The following is a 17,201-nucleotide window of genomic DNA, read 5'->3' as shown; positions in this document are numbered from 1 at the left end:
CGCGGAAGGTATTTAACCGAGCAGCCGAGATGGGAGATCAGGAGAAGACGGAAGTTAGCGCCAGAGCGCGTAGGGTATGCCGCCGTGTAGTCGGCGAAGGTTTTGTCCGTAGTGACAAAGCAGGAGAAGAAGAGGATTTCCACCTGAGGGGTGAAGGCTCGAGCTACAGGCAAGAGCGTGTGTCTACCGCTATCGAGCGAAGACGCGTGGCAACAGCTGCGAGTGTGAAGCCGACGTGTTTCCGGCGAAGAAGTTTGAAGTTTGGAGAGTGGCCAAGTGAAGACGCGAGGTTTCCTGGAAGAGAAACTTCGGGGGCAGCGGAACGAGAGAGGTTATTGAAAGAGAAACTTTGGGGGCAGCGGAACGACAGAGGTTTCCTGGAAGAGAAACTTCGGGGGCAGTGGAACGACAACAACGCCGGACTTCGAGTCAGTGATTCTCGGAAGAATATCATCCAGACTTTTGTTCCAAGAATTTGGACTGAATAGGTTTTCTGCCCCGCCGCGGTGGTCTAGTGGCTAAGGTACTCGTCTGCTGACCCGCAGGGCGCGGGTTCGAATCCCGGCTGCGGCGGCTGCATTTCCGATGGAGGCGGAAATGTTGTAGGCCCGTGTGCTCAGATTTGGGTGCACGTTAAAGAACCCCAGGTGGTCTAAATTTCCAGAGCCCTCCACTACGGCGTCTCTCATAATCATATAGTGGTTTTGGCATGTTAAACCCCACATATCAATCAATGAATAGGTTTTCTATCTCTTTAGTCTTTAAGTGTCTTGGTTGTTCAATGCAGGCGACTGCATTGTAGTGGGTATTGTTGTCTATGTCCGTTGTTTCGAATGTGGCTGATTGTACTGTGTAGTTCGTTGTTTGATTGGTGACATATTGTACTCAACTATTGTGGAGCGTGCATACTTGTGCATTGTTTTTTGATCTGCCATAATTGAGAATATAATTTTGTTTTGTTTATCAACTCTCGGCTCTGACTTGTTCTTTGGGCCACAGCCGGCGTCTGCTGGCGCACCAAAAAGGACCACTTCTAAATTGTCCACGCTTTCGTGGTGCGGTTCGGGGGGGGGCGATACTTTGGCCCTTGGAATTAGCCCGGCGATCGCCTCTCGAATTAACAGGACCTGTGACACCGCGAGTGCATTATAAAGGTCCCAATATACTCCAATGTAGCGTTGACGCGCGCACACGCTGGGCACAGTGACGCTACGTTAGCAAAATGCGAACACTCTATAGTCTGACGGCAGGCGCGACCGGCGGGACCAGTGTCCGTAGGTGCGGCCCGACGACAACCGGCGCGAACTGCGACATGCTGCATTTCGCGCCGATGCGTTACCCAGACAACACTGCGTCTCCCTCTTTTCGTGACGTGGGGACGCCGGACGCGCCGAAACGCGCATGTGTAAAAGCAACGCAGCGTGGCGCGCGCCTTCGAGTATATGGAAGGACTGGTGCCTGGCGTGGCAACGCCGGCATGACCCGACGAAGTGAGCGCCTGTGAGCACGCGCACCGCGTCACGTCGAAATGTATTGGCGCCTTGACTGTGGCATGTAGCCATGTCCTCACATGGCACGCATCTCATGATTATCATGTTTGCACCAGTCACATACCTTCGTCATTTATTGACGTCACGTAATAAGAAATTTGGCGAGAAGCGAAACGGCCGAGAAGGCAAGCGGGTTAGGGGGAGAGAGAAGGTTAGGTGGGCAGATGAGATTAAGAACTTTTCGGGTATAAATTGGCAGCAGCAAGCACAGGACCGAGTTAACTGGCGGAACATGGGAGAGGCCTTTGTCCTGCAGTGGACGTAGTCAGGCTGGTGATGATGATGATGATGATGAAGCTAGCGAAACAACCGCGAGCGCTTCATGTGCGTAGCATGCAGTCATGTCGATACATGACACGCATCTCATGTTTATCATGTTTGCAGCAGTATCATACCTTCGTCATCCATTCACGTCCTGCAATACCAAATTTGGTATATGTGACGCTACCAAAACGGCCGCGAGCGCATCATGAGCGTTGCATGTAGTCATGTTGTTACATGACACGCATGTCATGATTTTCATGAGGGTCTGTCGCTTGTGTTGCCATGCAATCATGTCATTTCATACCAGTTTTTTAACATGCCATGTGAACGAAACCAACGCAAGAACTGCAGGACCATGAAATGTAAATCATGACATTCATCACACACATGTCATGATTTTCATGTTATGACTAGTCAAACGTGTTCTTCATACAGATTGATTGATTGATATGGGGGGGTTTAACGTCCCAAAACCACCATATGATTATGAGAGACGCCGTAGTGGAGGACTCCGGTAATTTCGGCCACCTGGGGTTCTTTAACGTGCACCCAAATCTGAGCACACGGGCCTACAACATTTCCGCCTCCATCGGAAATGCAGCCGCCGCAGCCGGGATTCGTTCCCGCGACCTGCGGGTCAGCAGCCAAGTACCTTAGCCACTAGACCACTGCGGCGGGGCTTCTTCATACAGTCATGTTATGTCATACCAAATTCGGTATTGATACCATTATCAAGGCGGCCTGCAAAGCTAAAAGTCGTAGATAGATAGATAGATAGATAGATAGATAGATAGATAGATAGATAGATAGATAGATAGATAGATAGATAGATAGATAGATAGATAGATAGATAGATAGATAGATAGATAGATAGATAGATAGATAGATAGATAGATAGATAGATAGATAGATAGACAGATAGATAGACAGATAGATAGACAGATAGATAGACAGATAGATAGATAGATAGATAGATAGATAGATAGATAGATAGATAGATAGATAGATAGATAGATAGATAGATAGATAGATAGATAGATAGATAGATAGATAGATAGATGCGCTCAAAGTCGCCGAAGATTGCTAAGAAATGCTTCGCATTTAATAAGTCCATGAAGTTCCCCTTGATGCACAAAATAAGCGTATAGTGAATACAGCGAAGGTTCCGCTTTCTCAAACATAGAATGCAACTAATGCGCGCCGATGAGACGATACGAACGTATCGGACGCGTACAGTTTTGTAGGCTCCACTGCACGCATAACCCGTTCCATAGAGGACGACGTGCAGGGTAATAACAGCATCCTTTGCGTTGACCCTGAGTGTCCCTTTCACACTGTCGGACGCGTTTGCTTCTATACGCAAGGAAGCAATAAGGGAGTTTCGCCACGCGTGCTGCCACTTGTACCGCGCTATTTACGGAAGAGCTGTCGATGGACCATTTGCGGCAGGCGTGTATGCATACAAGGCGCGCATTACCGGGGCTTTCGGAATGGTGTGCGTTACGAAAGGCCGGTCGGAGAGCACATAGAATGTGGGCCCCATAAACAAGTGCGCTTTCGGAACGGCATTTGCCGTGATTAGCTAACTTAAACCCAGGGCCCCCTTAGCTAACTTAAACCCAGGCTAAGGATTCGTAGTTCGTAAAGATTGGCGAACTGTTTGCGAGTGAGTTCTTTGATAACGAAGCTGCATATGGCAAAAAAAAAAATGTGTCCGTTCTACGCACACGAATACTTCTGGCGCACACGTGCCGTGAAATCGGGCAATCTCTTCTACCCACCACTGGTAACCTAAAACTGAGCAAGGGAACACATGGGCGCAAAACAATGAATGATATTTTTGAACAGACGTAACCGGAGATTAGCGAAAAACCTCAACGAATCGTCGCCATTAACCGAGTGACAAACAGCCGCGCCGAGTGAGTGAGTGAGTGAGTGAAACTTTATTACCAGTGCAAGACGCTGAGGTTTCCCCGCACTACCCGCCTACACGTGAGACAAGGTGAGGACCGGCAGGTCTAGCCATATGGCCCTGTCATGGGCACACTGGACGGCCAGGATTTGGTCCCGCAGATTTTGGCTACGCAGAAGTGCACCCCCCTCGGCCTTGCTGTAAGTCGGGACGAGTGATCCGCACTCCCAAAGCGTGTGTGCTAATGTTGTGGTCTGCAATATGCGGTGCAGCTGGCGCCGGGAAAATTGTGTGGAGAAATTCCATGTAAGTATGCTAACAACGGGTGTGAAGGGTTTTGAAGTAACCGCAGCCAGACTGCCTGTGCTCTTTTGAGTTTTGAATGTAGCATCAGGAAAACGCCCGCCTCGCTGTGAATGATTGAAGTGTCTTCATGTTACGAGCTCTCAGCGTGGGAGCCGTCGCCCATGTCTAGAGAAGCGTGGTTCAGTTTTGCTGATTGACCACCCGTACGGAATACATGCTTGCTCTTGCAATGCTTGCATGGTGGACGTACGAGAGAGAAAGGGGGAGAGAGAGGAAGAGTGTGTGTTTGTGTGTGTGTGTGTGTGTGTGTGTGCGTGCCTGTGTGTGCGTGCGCGCGCGCGCGCGTGTGTGTGTGTGTGTGTGTGTGTGCGTGTGTGTGTGCGTGTGTGTGTGCGTGTGTGGTTGAAATAGGAGTGCTAAACTCGCAGTAATTTCGGCAGATAAAAAAGGAACACGTCTTACGCCGATGCGTTCCTTTATGCCATTTCTTATAGCCAGCATATGCATTCACTCCAATTATTAAAAAATAACTAACTGACATTACCATATATAGTCACTCCCAGAAAAGAATGGAAGGCTAAAGTATAAAAAGTGATCAAACAGTTTTGTGGTGAAAGGATAAGACTAGCTGGAGAACGACGAATTTCACTCATACTTGTCGGTGATTACAATGACCTACAGATTGCCTGTTGTAGCAAGTACCCAAACTATGTAGTAGTAAAGCTCAGTCCAGGATGCTACAATTGTTTGCATATAACAAAATTGGTGCACCAATGTGGATCTACTTTTTGCGTTAGAAGCAAAGCTTCAACAAGACAAGCGAAAAAAATTGGGGGACCCTTAAGTTTCTCCTTTAAGAGTTGAACGCGATATGAAAATACGGCCCCTAGTGCACCCTTAAACCACCGAGTGCATACTTAATAATATGTTTTGCTACACACACACTCACAGTAGTACTAGTAGTAGTGGCGGTGGCGGCACAGAGTAGACAGAGACAACTCCAATTTAGGCGCGTATATCCGCAGGAGCAAAAGTAAATTCAGTTCGGTAGCGCGAAAATTACAGGGAGACACAAGAGGGGATACATACACAACTATACATTAATACTACATCAAATGTTCTTAAAACTAACTGCGACAGATTGAGAAGACAAAAGAGTAAGTTGATAAAACAGATGCTTGGGCTATAGTTGGTGATTGAGATTGGGATTGCACAGCGCAAGACTACGAGTAGGTGGTACGAGTATGTGAAGGTGGTTTTCTCTGCCCCGGAAAAGCTTTCAGCGCTCTGTAAACGGGTGAATGCGCAGTCCGCACGAAGGAGCTGCTGCACAATCAAACCTAGAAGGCTATGTGTGATAGCCGTCGTTTATTTGCTCCCGTCGTCATGCGGAAAGATATATGTTGGGCAAACGGGCCGGTTCCCGAATGAGCGTTTAAAGGAGCATCATTACAATGTATACTCAGCTGTGCAGAGTCATTTGGGCATTCATTGCAGAGATTGTGGTTGCAGACAGGAATTCGAAAAGTGCACTGTTTTAGCCAAACTTCGTCACCAGCTAACACGAGAAATATGGAGGCCAATGAAATCCAAATACAGGGTGATCGTTGTATCAGCATGCCTTCGCTTGCTCTGACTAAAAAGGAAATCGAGTTTCTGGCTTCGACACAATAGATCTTGAATTTGTGCTGAGCTGTGACGTCGTAACCATATATATTGAGATGATGATTGTCTTGCTGTGATGCAATAGGTTGCGCGATTGCGCGGTGAGACTCCGTCACGAGTATATATTTCCAGCGTTTTCGCTAATAAAATTTCAGTTGAAGTCAGCGCTTTTTCTGTCCTTGTATCTTCTTCTGTAGTTACGTCGTAACTACTCGGAGTCTTGAGCTGTGCAAATATGTAAAAGAGCAAGACTGGGATGAGCACTTTTTCGAACACCGAGAAGCTAAGCCCTGGCCAACAGCACACGCTACAACTCCCAGCCAAACCGCACCTCGGTACTTCAAAAAAAAAAAAATATCCGAATCGGGAAGCGAGTAGATAGCATTCAGAAGAATGAGAGCACGTAAAAGACAAGCATTGCTCCCCCTCCTGATCCAGCATTCCCCTCTCATCCCACCTACATTCACAGGCCGGCTAACCCGAAGAAAAAAAAACAAAAGCAGGAAGAAAAACCGGTGGTTGGGTGCGACAAAGTGGGGCACTCAGTATTCGGTCGGCTCATTCTCCCCTTTAGCAGCCGCAGTAGCAGCGTCGACGACGCCACAACGACTCAAAATGCGCGCCATTTGAATTTCAAACGCCGGTGACGATGACGACGCCGTTGACAAATCACCGCTTCCCGTTTCGTCGGCCAAACCCGCTCCACATATCCCCGACGCCTGTCCCTCGCTACCACCGACGACGAGCAAAGTCGCGCGAGCGGCCAAGAAGCAAGTAAGCCGAGCAAGGCAAGCAAAAAAGCAACAACGCAATAAAGTGACGCGCACGCCATTGCATCGGGGCCGCACTGCTCCTGTTTCCACCGGCACGGTGGGCTCCCTGTGTTCGTCGCCTCGTTTCTCTTGCTCCTTTTTCGACGGCCTCGTTCATCGTTTTGCAGCAGCACCAACAGCCCGGGTGTCCCGACGCTCTTCACCGGTGCCGGTCCTTGCGCGGGACTCATCGATCTTCCGTTCTTTTTCCGCTTCTTCGGGCTACCATCACTGCTCGGAAACAGAGGGCCTCGTCGCACCGACGCCGCAGCTTCTCGACACCACAAGGCGAACGCGGCCCTCGGCACAGACACTGCGATGCCCGTCCGCCGCCTCGCAGTGCTCGCGGCTTCGTTGTCGAATACGATCCCCCCCTGCTCACAGTCTGCTCGTCCCCGTGTGTAAAAGTTTTGCAGTTATGTGCAGTGCTAACGAATCGCGTCGCATCTGCTCTCACCTCATACACACTACCAGCATTCTTTGGCAATGGCTAATATTCACTGCAGTAGTGCATTTCCTTGAGCGATTTAGTGCGATCAGTTTGTCTTAACAGCGTTATATACCAGACAACACTTATATGCAGAAAACGGAAAATTTTTAGTGTCTTGTTTTTTTTGTTAGATAAAGCCAAACTGACATGCTGTTGCACCAACAAAGTCGCTTGTAAAGACTGACCCGCTCCACCGTCTGGTGCTACGAGTTGTCTAGTTTAATGCAGTTACCGTTAACGTGAACTAAACTACTGTCCGAATGGTGACTAACATTCGCTAAATTGTCGTTGGTGTTAGCTGATGTCGGCTAAATATTGAACTTGTGCGGATCTTGTCTGTCTTTCGTAGGGCGGGATTGCAACTCAATTCGGCAAAGTGCCACTTCGGCCGTCATGAAATTTCTGTGCTCAAGATAAAATACGGGCAGTAAAAGATTTTCCTGTACCAATCTGTACCGAAGACGTTCGCAGTTTCGTTGGCCTATGTTCTTAGTTCCGCCGCTTTGTTAAAAACTTCGTCGACATCGCACGTCCTCTCACTCAACTCCTCAAAAAAGACGCGGGCTTCATCTGCGGCTCCGAGAAAAGAGATGCGTTCCCAAACTTAGTGTGGCTGCTTACTTCTTCTCCTATCCTCGCTCACTATGACGTCTCAGCTCCAATAGAAGTTCGTACAGAAGCAAGTGGCTATGGAATCGGTGCAGTCCTGGCCCAGAAACAACAAGGACGAGACCCTCTTCATTGCCTATGCCAGCCGCCTTCTTTCGCCTGCTGAGAGAAAATATTCGATAACTGAACGCGAATGTTTGGCACTTATTTGGGCAGTCGGCAAATTTCGTCCCTATTTGTATGGTCGGTCATTCACGGTCATCACTGATCAGCAGGCCTTCTGCTGGCTTTCGTCTCTGAAAGACCCTTCAGACCATCTTGGCCGTTGGGCGCTGCGCCTTCAAGAATTTGACTACTCAGTCTTGTACAAAACCGGCCACTTGCATCAACATGCCGACTGCTTGTCCTGATATCCTGTCGACCCTCCAGACGGTGACTCCTCTACAACCACCCTTCCTGCCGACGTTCTTTCTCTATTCGCATTTAATGACATTGGAATCGAGCAGCGACGGGATGCTCTCTTGGACGACATTATCCGAAGGCTAACATCGGTGACGCCCAAACCTACTCTTCAAATGATTGAGTGACATGATGGCGTATTGTACCATAGCAATATGTGTCCTGAGAGCCTCGAAAGACTTCTCGTCGTTCCCCTCCAATTGCGTCAGACTGTTCTCACCTAGCTTCATGATGCACCGATAGCCGGCCACCTCGGCGTGTCATGGAACTACGACAGAGTTCACTGGCGCTTCTTCTGGCCTGGCATGTACACGATGTCTGCCCTTATGTTGCAGCTTGCGACCCTTGTCAACGACGGAAAAAACCAAATGCTCTCCTGCCGGACGTCTTCAGCCACTGGACATCGCAAGAGACCCATTCTACCATGTTGGCGTGGACCTGCTTGGCCCTTTTCCTAAGTCAGCTGCGGCTAATCGGTGGATTGCAGGAGCAACCGATTATATTACCCGATACGTGATCACACGGGCTCTTCCAGCCACCTGTGGAACTGATGTGGGCGATTTCATTTTGGCGGACGCCACTGTCACAGGTCCTGTTATTTGGGAGGCAATCGCCGGGCTAATTTCAAGGGCCGAAGTATCGGCCCCCCCCGAACCGCACCACGAAATCGTGGACAATTTAGAAGTGGTCCTATTTGGCGCGCCAGCGGACGCCGGCTGTGGCCCAAAGAACAAGTCAGAGCCGAGAGTTGGTAAACAAAACAAAATTATATTCTCAGTTATGGCAGATCCAAACGATACACGAGTATGCACACTCGACAATAGTTGAATGCAATAAGTCACCAATCAAACAATGTACTACACAGTACAATCAGCCACACTCGAAACAACGGACACAGACAACGATACGCACTACAATGCAGTCGCATGCATCGAACCACCAAGACACTTAAAGACTAAGTAGTTAGAGAACTTATTCAGTCCAAATTTCTTGGAACAAGTCTGGATGATACTCTTCCGAGAATCACTCACTCAAAGTCCAGCGTTGTAGTACCGCTGCCCCCGAAGTTTCTCGTCCAGGAAACCTCGCGTCTTCAATTGGCCGCTCTCCAGGTTCCAAACTTCTTCGCCGGAAACACGTCGGCTTCACACACGCAGCTGTTGCCACGCGTCTTCGCTCGCTAGCGGTAGACACACACTCTTGCCTGTAGCTCGAGTCTTCACATCTCAGGTGGAAATCCTCTTCTTCTTTTCCTTTGTCACGGAAGGCAAAAGGCTTCGCCCACAAGGCGGCACACCCTACGCACTCTGGCGCATACTTCCTTCCTCTCCTGCTTTGTCACTAAGGACAAAACCTTCACCGACAGACGCGGCGGGATACCCTACGCACTCTGGCGCTAACTTCCTTCTTCTCCTGATCTCCCATCTCCGCTGCTCGGTTAAATACCTTCCGCGCGAGATTCCAGAAAGTCCTCATCATTTCGTCGGCGCGATGCGCAGCGAAGGCTGGGAAAAGGGCGACACAGTACGAGGGCCGTCTGCGACGGATGACGCAACCCTGCATCACCACGCCCCTTTCCATCGAGAACGTTCCAGGGCTTGCTCGGTCGCCGATGAGAGGAGGTTCGTCGGTGAACCCACGCTTCCGAGGGGAGAGGGACGCGCGCCCGGGGAGTCTTTGAATGCTTGTTTTCTTTTTTTATCGTTGACCTTCGAGGCCTCCTTCCGGCACCTTGTCGCGAGAATTTGGCGGCGCGCCCTTTTTGAGCGCTCGTTTTGTGACAGCCACCCTACACCACGGCGCTCCTCGGCAACTCCTTACCGACCAAGGCAGCTACTTCCCTTCTAAAGTGGGTGATGACCTCCTCCGCTCCTGCGCAACTAAACACAAGCTTTCGACTGCTTACCATTCATAAACAAATGGTCTAACGCAGCGCCTCAATCACAATCTCACAGGCATGATCTCCATGTATGTCTCCACCGATCACCGCGACTGGGACACTACGTTACCGGTTGTATATTCGCGTACAATTCCCCTAGACACGACACCGCTGGGTTCTCTCCTTTTTTTATCTTGTTCGGCCGTGACCCTGCGCTACCTCTCGATACGCTTCTGCCGACTGGACTAAATGACACATCCGAGTACGCTCGGGATGCAGTAATTAAGGCCCAAGAGGCATGCCAAATTGCTCGACGATGACTACTGGACTCCCAGGACAACCAGAAGAGCGTATATAACACCCGCCATCATGATGTTTACTTCACACCCGGCTATCTTGTTCTGCTTTGGTCCCCCTCGCGCCGCCTTGGACTTTCGCAGCAGTTACTACCACGCTACTCAGGTCCCTACCGCATCTTACGCCAAGTAACTGACGTCAATAACTAGATCTCCCCTACGGACCCCGCCATCACTCGCCCACGCACTGACATGGTACACATTACGCGACTCAAGCCATATCAATCCAGTGCCTCCTGATTAGCACCGGGTCGGTGCTCCAGCCGCTTGGGAAATCGTGTAACGGGCGGACGAAACCAACGAAGAGGACAGAGAAAAAGACGAAGTGGGCTGTCTCTACGAGCGAGCTGGACGCATCTAGACCGCCCCGAGTTCATTCTGTATTTTGTCCAGTAAAGTTATTCTCTGCGAAACAATATGGTTAAATTTAACGGTTTTGGTGTTGACTTGCTATTGGAAAATTTTGGCTATATTTCTAAATGATGGTTGGTGATGACTAATATTGGGTAAATGTAAACATTTTAGATAGTGCCAGTAGAGAGGCTAGTGTCAGCTAATATAGTCCATTCGATATTACAACAGTGACATTGTGCTCGTTTATTATCAATCCAATCACTGAGTTGTGTACGTTTTTTTAATGAGAAATGTGAAGACATTCTAACGTACGCATGTCTTTATGGTGCACTCATCAGTGCAGCACAGTGCGACAGAACATTACAATGTACGTATCTCTCTGTTCACATCTCAGGTAATCCTCAAGAGAAGAGCTCTTGATGCTTTTATTCGCGCCGGGCATTATAAAGAGTAATAATCGTCATCATAAACCAGCACGCATTGACTTCGTCCTCTTCTTCTTCGCTCTCAAACACGTGCACCGACTTTTCCGGCGTTGAATTCAACAGCTATTATGGGCCAGTCTGCTACGCGACTAAAAATCAGGTAGCTACACGTAACAACCAATCACGGAACAGAGATCTCGTAACGTCACATAATAACTAGTCACACGGCTAAAAATCGCATATGAACTGCTCACTTGACTATAATCACCTAATTAGTCCCGTGGCTATAATCATGTAGCATCACGTAACTACTCGCGTGGGCAAAAATCACTTGACATCACGTAACCTTAAGCCACGAGACTAGATAAGCACGCAAGAGCCAGTCACGTCACTAGATTCACGAAACATCGCGTAATCGCTAGTCACGTGATACTTTCCCGCCGAAAACCTGCGCAACAGCTAGTGATGTTACTTTAAGGGTCAAGTCTAGCCGTACTTAGTGATACTAGCAAAAAAATTAAGGGTTGTGTCAAGCCTATGTTTCGACCAGCAGACTTGTATTTCTCAAGGCTAGAACAAAACTGATTTCTGCTAGCGTGTCTACATTTCAACGGGCAAAGTAGGATACGCGGTTGTGAGAGAGCGGGAGTTGGGGTTGCTGTGACGAATTGTATGAGTGAAGAAGGAACAGGTGTTCCATGAATAAAAAAATAAGGAAGCGGTGGGAAGATGAGGATGTACACAAGTCGCTCAATCCCGGTAGTCGAACCGGAACGCCTGTTGCTTCTTCACTGATACAATCGTCACAGCCACTCCCCCCTCCCCTTCCGCTCTCTCACACCCACGTATCTAATGTTGCCCCTCCCCCTTCTTTGTTAGGATGGAGGAGAGGGTAAAAAACCTAGACACGCTTGCTGTAAAGAAATCAGTCCCGTTCTAGCCTAGAGGAAGACAAGTCCGCATGTCAAAACGTCGGCTTGACACAACCCCTGTTTACTGATTTCTCATCGCAAGCTTCCAGTTTCCCCTTCCTGCCGTTTTTCAGCAAAAGCTTAGCATCTTTAGCAAAAGCTTGGCTTCACTAGATAGACTTGGCTTGGCCGAACACTATAGCATTGCACTTCTTGTGCAAGCTGCGCACTTCTAGCAAATTTGTGACACTGTCCATAAGCATAAATTCTCTCTTTTTTTAGGGGCGAAGCTCTTTATGGCGTGGCTTGTGCGTCCCTCGTCGTAGTGTGTAACCACCGGTGGCACACACTCGAAAGAGCTTTCCTTAGAATGTTTGCTGGATGGCGCCACTTGTATATGATGAATACATGATGAAAAGATGTGAGATGGCTGCACTTGGAGTGTTCACTCAGTAGACAGGCGGACGGACGGACTGACGGACACATGAACGGACAGACAAACAGAGGGGCGGACGCAAGCACGCACGCACGGACGGACAGACAGAGGGACGGCCACACGAACAGACGCACGGACGGACGGACAAACAGACAGACGCCGAACGAACAGAAGGAAGAACGGACATACGAACAGACGCATGAACGGATGCACGGACGGACGCACCGATGGTCACACGGATGGCCGGAAACACGTACGGACGCACGGATGGACGCATGAACGGATGGACGCATGAACGGATGGAAGCAAGAACGAATGGATGGACGGAGGCACGGACGGACTGATGGATGCTTCGCCCCGCCAATCATCATTCACCCCGTGGATATGCCATGATTTTTTTTTTCTTTACGCCTTCGTGTTTAAAATTATCTCACCACTTCTCTATGTTCATATCCCAGATAGTCGAATTCACTACATCAGTTTTTTTTCATCCAAGCAATGCCTATTTGAACGTCATGGTTGGTTGTTCGGTCAGACATTTGGCTGTTCAGTGCACGTTGCGATGCGATATCGTGCGGAAATCGCACTGAATTTTGTCAAACTAGGCAGGTAGACAAGTGTCTGCGTTGATTGAAATATGTCAGTGCTGTTTAACCTAGAGAAAAAGCAGTCAGACCAGGTATTTATTGCTTTGAAGGTGTGTAACTATCACACATTTTTGCAGTTCTAGAAGTGTACATGTATATAAAAAACCTGCGAACGTGATATTCCTCACCAGCCACATCTTCGTATAAAATGTGAACTGAACCAAATATGTTTTCAAAACCATTATTCTGAACAAAGAATGCAAAACGATGCCTCAACGTCGATACAATAATAGCTGCTGTAGCAGTCGTAAAATATAATATTTGTTATGTAAAATGGCTTAGCTGTCTTCTTGTATCCCTGAGAATTGAGACTGTACGCTGTCCAGTCTCAGTTCACGTAGCGCGTGGTAATTGGTGGAAGTGCTGCGACGATTTGGAAAGAGAAAAAAGGCGATGGAAGAGTACGAGAATGGGGACCCGCGTGAATAGTCTTGTAACAATAGTGATTGTTGGCCTTGTTGGTACTTGCTTAATGACATACTTTGGCTGCAAATAACACACATACAAAGTAAAGGAACACTCAACCGCTTGTGCTTGTCGTTGAGTGTTCCTTTACTTCGTGTGTGTGTTATTTGCGGTCAAAGCATGTCATTATGAATAGTCCTGTACGGTTGCAACTTGAGGCAAAAGTCGTGTAGAGTAAAAATTCTGTGAGTATACTGATGATGTTACCACACTCCGAGTAATACTAGCTCAGATGATAAGACCGGCAGAGTAAAACATTATTACTTCAGTTTTATTTCTTCTATCCCCTCGTTGGCCAGAGCTTGCGTCCAGCCTGCATCATCGCCAAAGCCAGCTGTATTGGCGATAAGGACGATATAGTACCATGCCAAAACAAATCGTCACAATATACAGGCTCTGAGTAAGGGCTGCAGAGCTCTTAGGCGCACACAAAATAATAACAAAAGAAAAACTAAGAGGCAAGACGTTTGCGCCGATGTTTTCATTGGTCCCCGGACTACACTTCGGCCCCAGCGCATGCAGATCTGCACCCAACTTTTGTGACACCTCGAAGCTCGCGTCAGCCCTCGGAACAGGAGAGCGACTCTACGTAAACGAGCCAACGCCAGAACGGATTCGCCGGGATCGTTTTCTCTAGTGAGGGGACGAGGAAAAGAAGAGTTCAGCAGGAAGGAAGAGAGAGAAAAAAACGTGGAAGGCAGTGACTGACAAAGAGAAAGCCTTGGCACAAAAAAGCTGGAACGCTTCGAGTGCTCGTCAGCGAGGCGCCAATCGCGCTTCACCGCTCGCACGAGCATTCACTTGAGCGACGCCTCCTTGTGTTGGCGGCTCCGGCTTTTCTCGCACCGATGCACACACTCCAATAAATGCGGTAGATCCTCCCCCTTCACTACCGCTTTCTCTTGGCTATCTGCTTATTCACCCCTGAATTCATTCGCTTTCTAACTCTTCTTTTTTTTCTAAGTGTCCCTCTGCACAGGAGCATCTTTGTTATTTTCTTCTGTTCCCCTAAACGCTGTCGCTCGCCCGGGATTCCCGACTAGCGGGCAAGTGGCTCCCCTGTCGACGATACAAGGAAAGGAAGCGGCACGTGGAGGCACCTCGCAGAAGGCGTCCTCCACATACCCCACGCTGTCGCATTCAGATGAAGCGTTATGCGCTGGATCTCGACAGAAAGCGTTTGACGACTGTCTTGCCGTTTACCTTAAGAGATGAGAGAGAACGCACTGAGTGGTGATGTGGACATGCATTTACAACTAGAAAAGCACCACACCAATCTGACTGGTGAAAAAAAGTGCAATAGTGAAACTGCAATGGTAACGAGACTCACTTGCGCATTTTAGCATCTATCTATCTATCTATCTATCTATCTATCTATCTATCTATCTATCTATCTATCTATCTATCTATCTATCTATCTATCTATCTAACCGCTTATGATTAGATGCTCTCGTAATCACCCTCTTAACTTGGCGTGAATTAGAATTAGTATGGGAAGGTCAGATGGTTTCACAAATATGACGTGCTGGTCAAGACACCAATGATGACAGAATCCCAACGCGTACATCATCAAACACTTCGCGCTGAACAGTGACACGTACCCTCGGGCAGGTATTTGCCACTGGTATGCGGGTATGTGCTACAGGTGATTGGCACTTAGTATCTACTCAGGAACGGCGAAAACGCACATGGGTAATTTTAACGCGCGAGCATTAGAAAATTGTGGCAATGGCCACGCTTACCTGACAAATGCATAAAATGAATGTCAGGGTCCCAGCATGCATATAACTCTAGCTTTCTGCGTGGTAATTAGGCATTCTACCACAAAGCTACGCCAGATCTCGGAACTACTTTTCAAATAGACCCTAGTGTTTGTGAAACGTCAATTGTGGTTGAAATGCTGGCTATTTAACTTTATAAACATTACATATGTACTCTTATAGTACAGCCGTCATGTCCTGTTAACGTCAATTGTAGTTAGGTACTATGCGTTGAAGTTGATTCATGTAGCAGCGTCAGTGGCTGCCATCCTCGCAAGCACCAGCACTTCTAATCAGCTTATTGCTTCTGGTGTTGCTAAAACTAATGTTCCTGTTAGCATCGTTGCGCAAGCGAAAACAACTGGCTATATAAACATCTGCGACTGCTCAACATATGTTGGTGCGTGACACGTTTGTACATACATTTAGCGTCATTTCATAACGTGCCTTCATAACAAAAATACAACACGGTCACCTTCCCTCCCCATGCTTCCCATAACGTCGATTCCCAAGGTAGGTGGAATCGGCCACATTTTGCTTAGTTGGAAAATGTTTATGCATATGATTTCGGTGAATCGGAAGCTTTGTGCGAGCCTAGTGAAGGTGACCCTCTTAATAAAGTATAAAAGAAAGAAAGGTAAATAAACTGGGAGGAGCGAAGTATGTTGGGATGTGTGTCTCAGTTCGCACTTCAAGTCCAGAGGCGACTCTAATCATTGAGTTTGTCCGGTAGCGGCACTTGCACTTTGGAGTTCGCGTACCTTGGGTTGTTCCTTTAGGAACAACCCATTGTGCTTTGTGCGCTGCCAAAACTGATCTCAGAGGCCACTCAAAAAAAAGCACGTGGCTGAGGCCAGCTCTGCCAGGTGCGGCAACAACTCCAGCTGCTCTAAACTTTTCAGTGAATTCGATCATTCAGCTTTCATAAATTCTGCTCAGAGCTATTTCGCCGTTAACATAAGTAAAGTTGTGTTCCGGTATCATATTATCCCATATAACCTTTAATTGCAATCAGAACTAATCATTTCTAATTTTAGAAGACTCCTTCTTTATTATTTTCCCCCCTTTCCTCTTCCCCTTGTAGAGTAGCAAACTCGGTCCAACCTGGCTATCCTCCTAACATCGCCTCATCTTGTCTTTCTCTCTCTCTCTCTTTAGAAGACCATTTACAAATATTAAGAAGAAAGAAGGTACTCTATTATGATTGCCCAAGGAACACATTACTGCGATCGATCAGTGCTCGCGCCACTAAAATACTTCCTGCTCGAGTCCGGTGGTCGCAAGGATTTCCGTGCCATTATTTTCTTATATGTGTTTCTGTAAAGCGTGCTCTGTTACAAAGACTATCGTAGTGCGGAGAAGACACATTTAAAAACGGACTGCTGGTAAAAGCGTCGAACTCATCGAAATGGCGCTTTGCAGATTTTGATCTATACGCTTCTCTAGAAGGAGAAGCTTTTTTTTCGAAAGCCTGCTTTTCGTCATAGCAATTGGTGCTGTCAAGAGCACACATGTTTCGCAGCTGTGCACCATGTACTTCTTGCACCACTCCTGGGATTCCAGTGGTATCGCACGTCGAGCACAGAAGCTGACACTTGACTTTAGTAATGACGGCTACACTTCTCTAGATCCGACCAGCTAAACAGAAACACAACCATAATAATTCAAAATGGAAGCCTCAGTTGCTTCATCAGCCATAATAATTGACCATCGGCGTCATCGGCGTCGTGCGGCGTGTGCACAAACACGAGTGCCATGAAAAAGCACCAAAGTTCTGATAACATCACCATATGACAACTTTTGACACCGTCGCCTTGTTATCGTAACGTCACATGATGACATAATCACTTGATATTGCTTTTTAGTCAAAAAAGAAGTTGATCACAGCTTGCGAAAAGCTT

Source organism: Rhipicephalus microplus, chromosome 2 (genome assembly GCF_043290135.1).
Source record: "Rhipicephalus microplus isolate Deutch F79 chromosome 2, USDA_Rmic, whole genome shotgun sequence".
Taxonomy (NCBI): domain Eukaryota; kingdom Metazoa; phylum Arthropoda; class Arachnida; order Ixodida; family Ixodidae; genus Rhipicephalus; species Rhipicephalus microplus.
The sequence above is the reverse complement of the archived record's forward strand: the minus strand, read 5'-3'. Positions refer to the sequence as shown.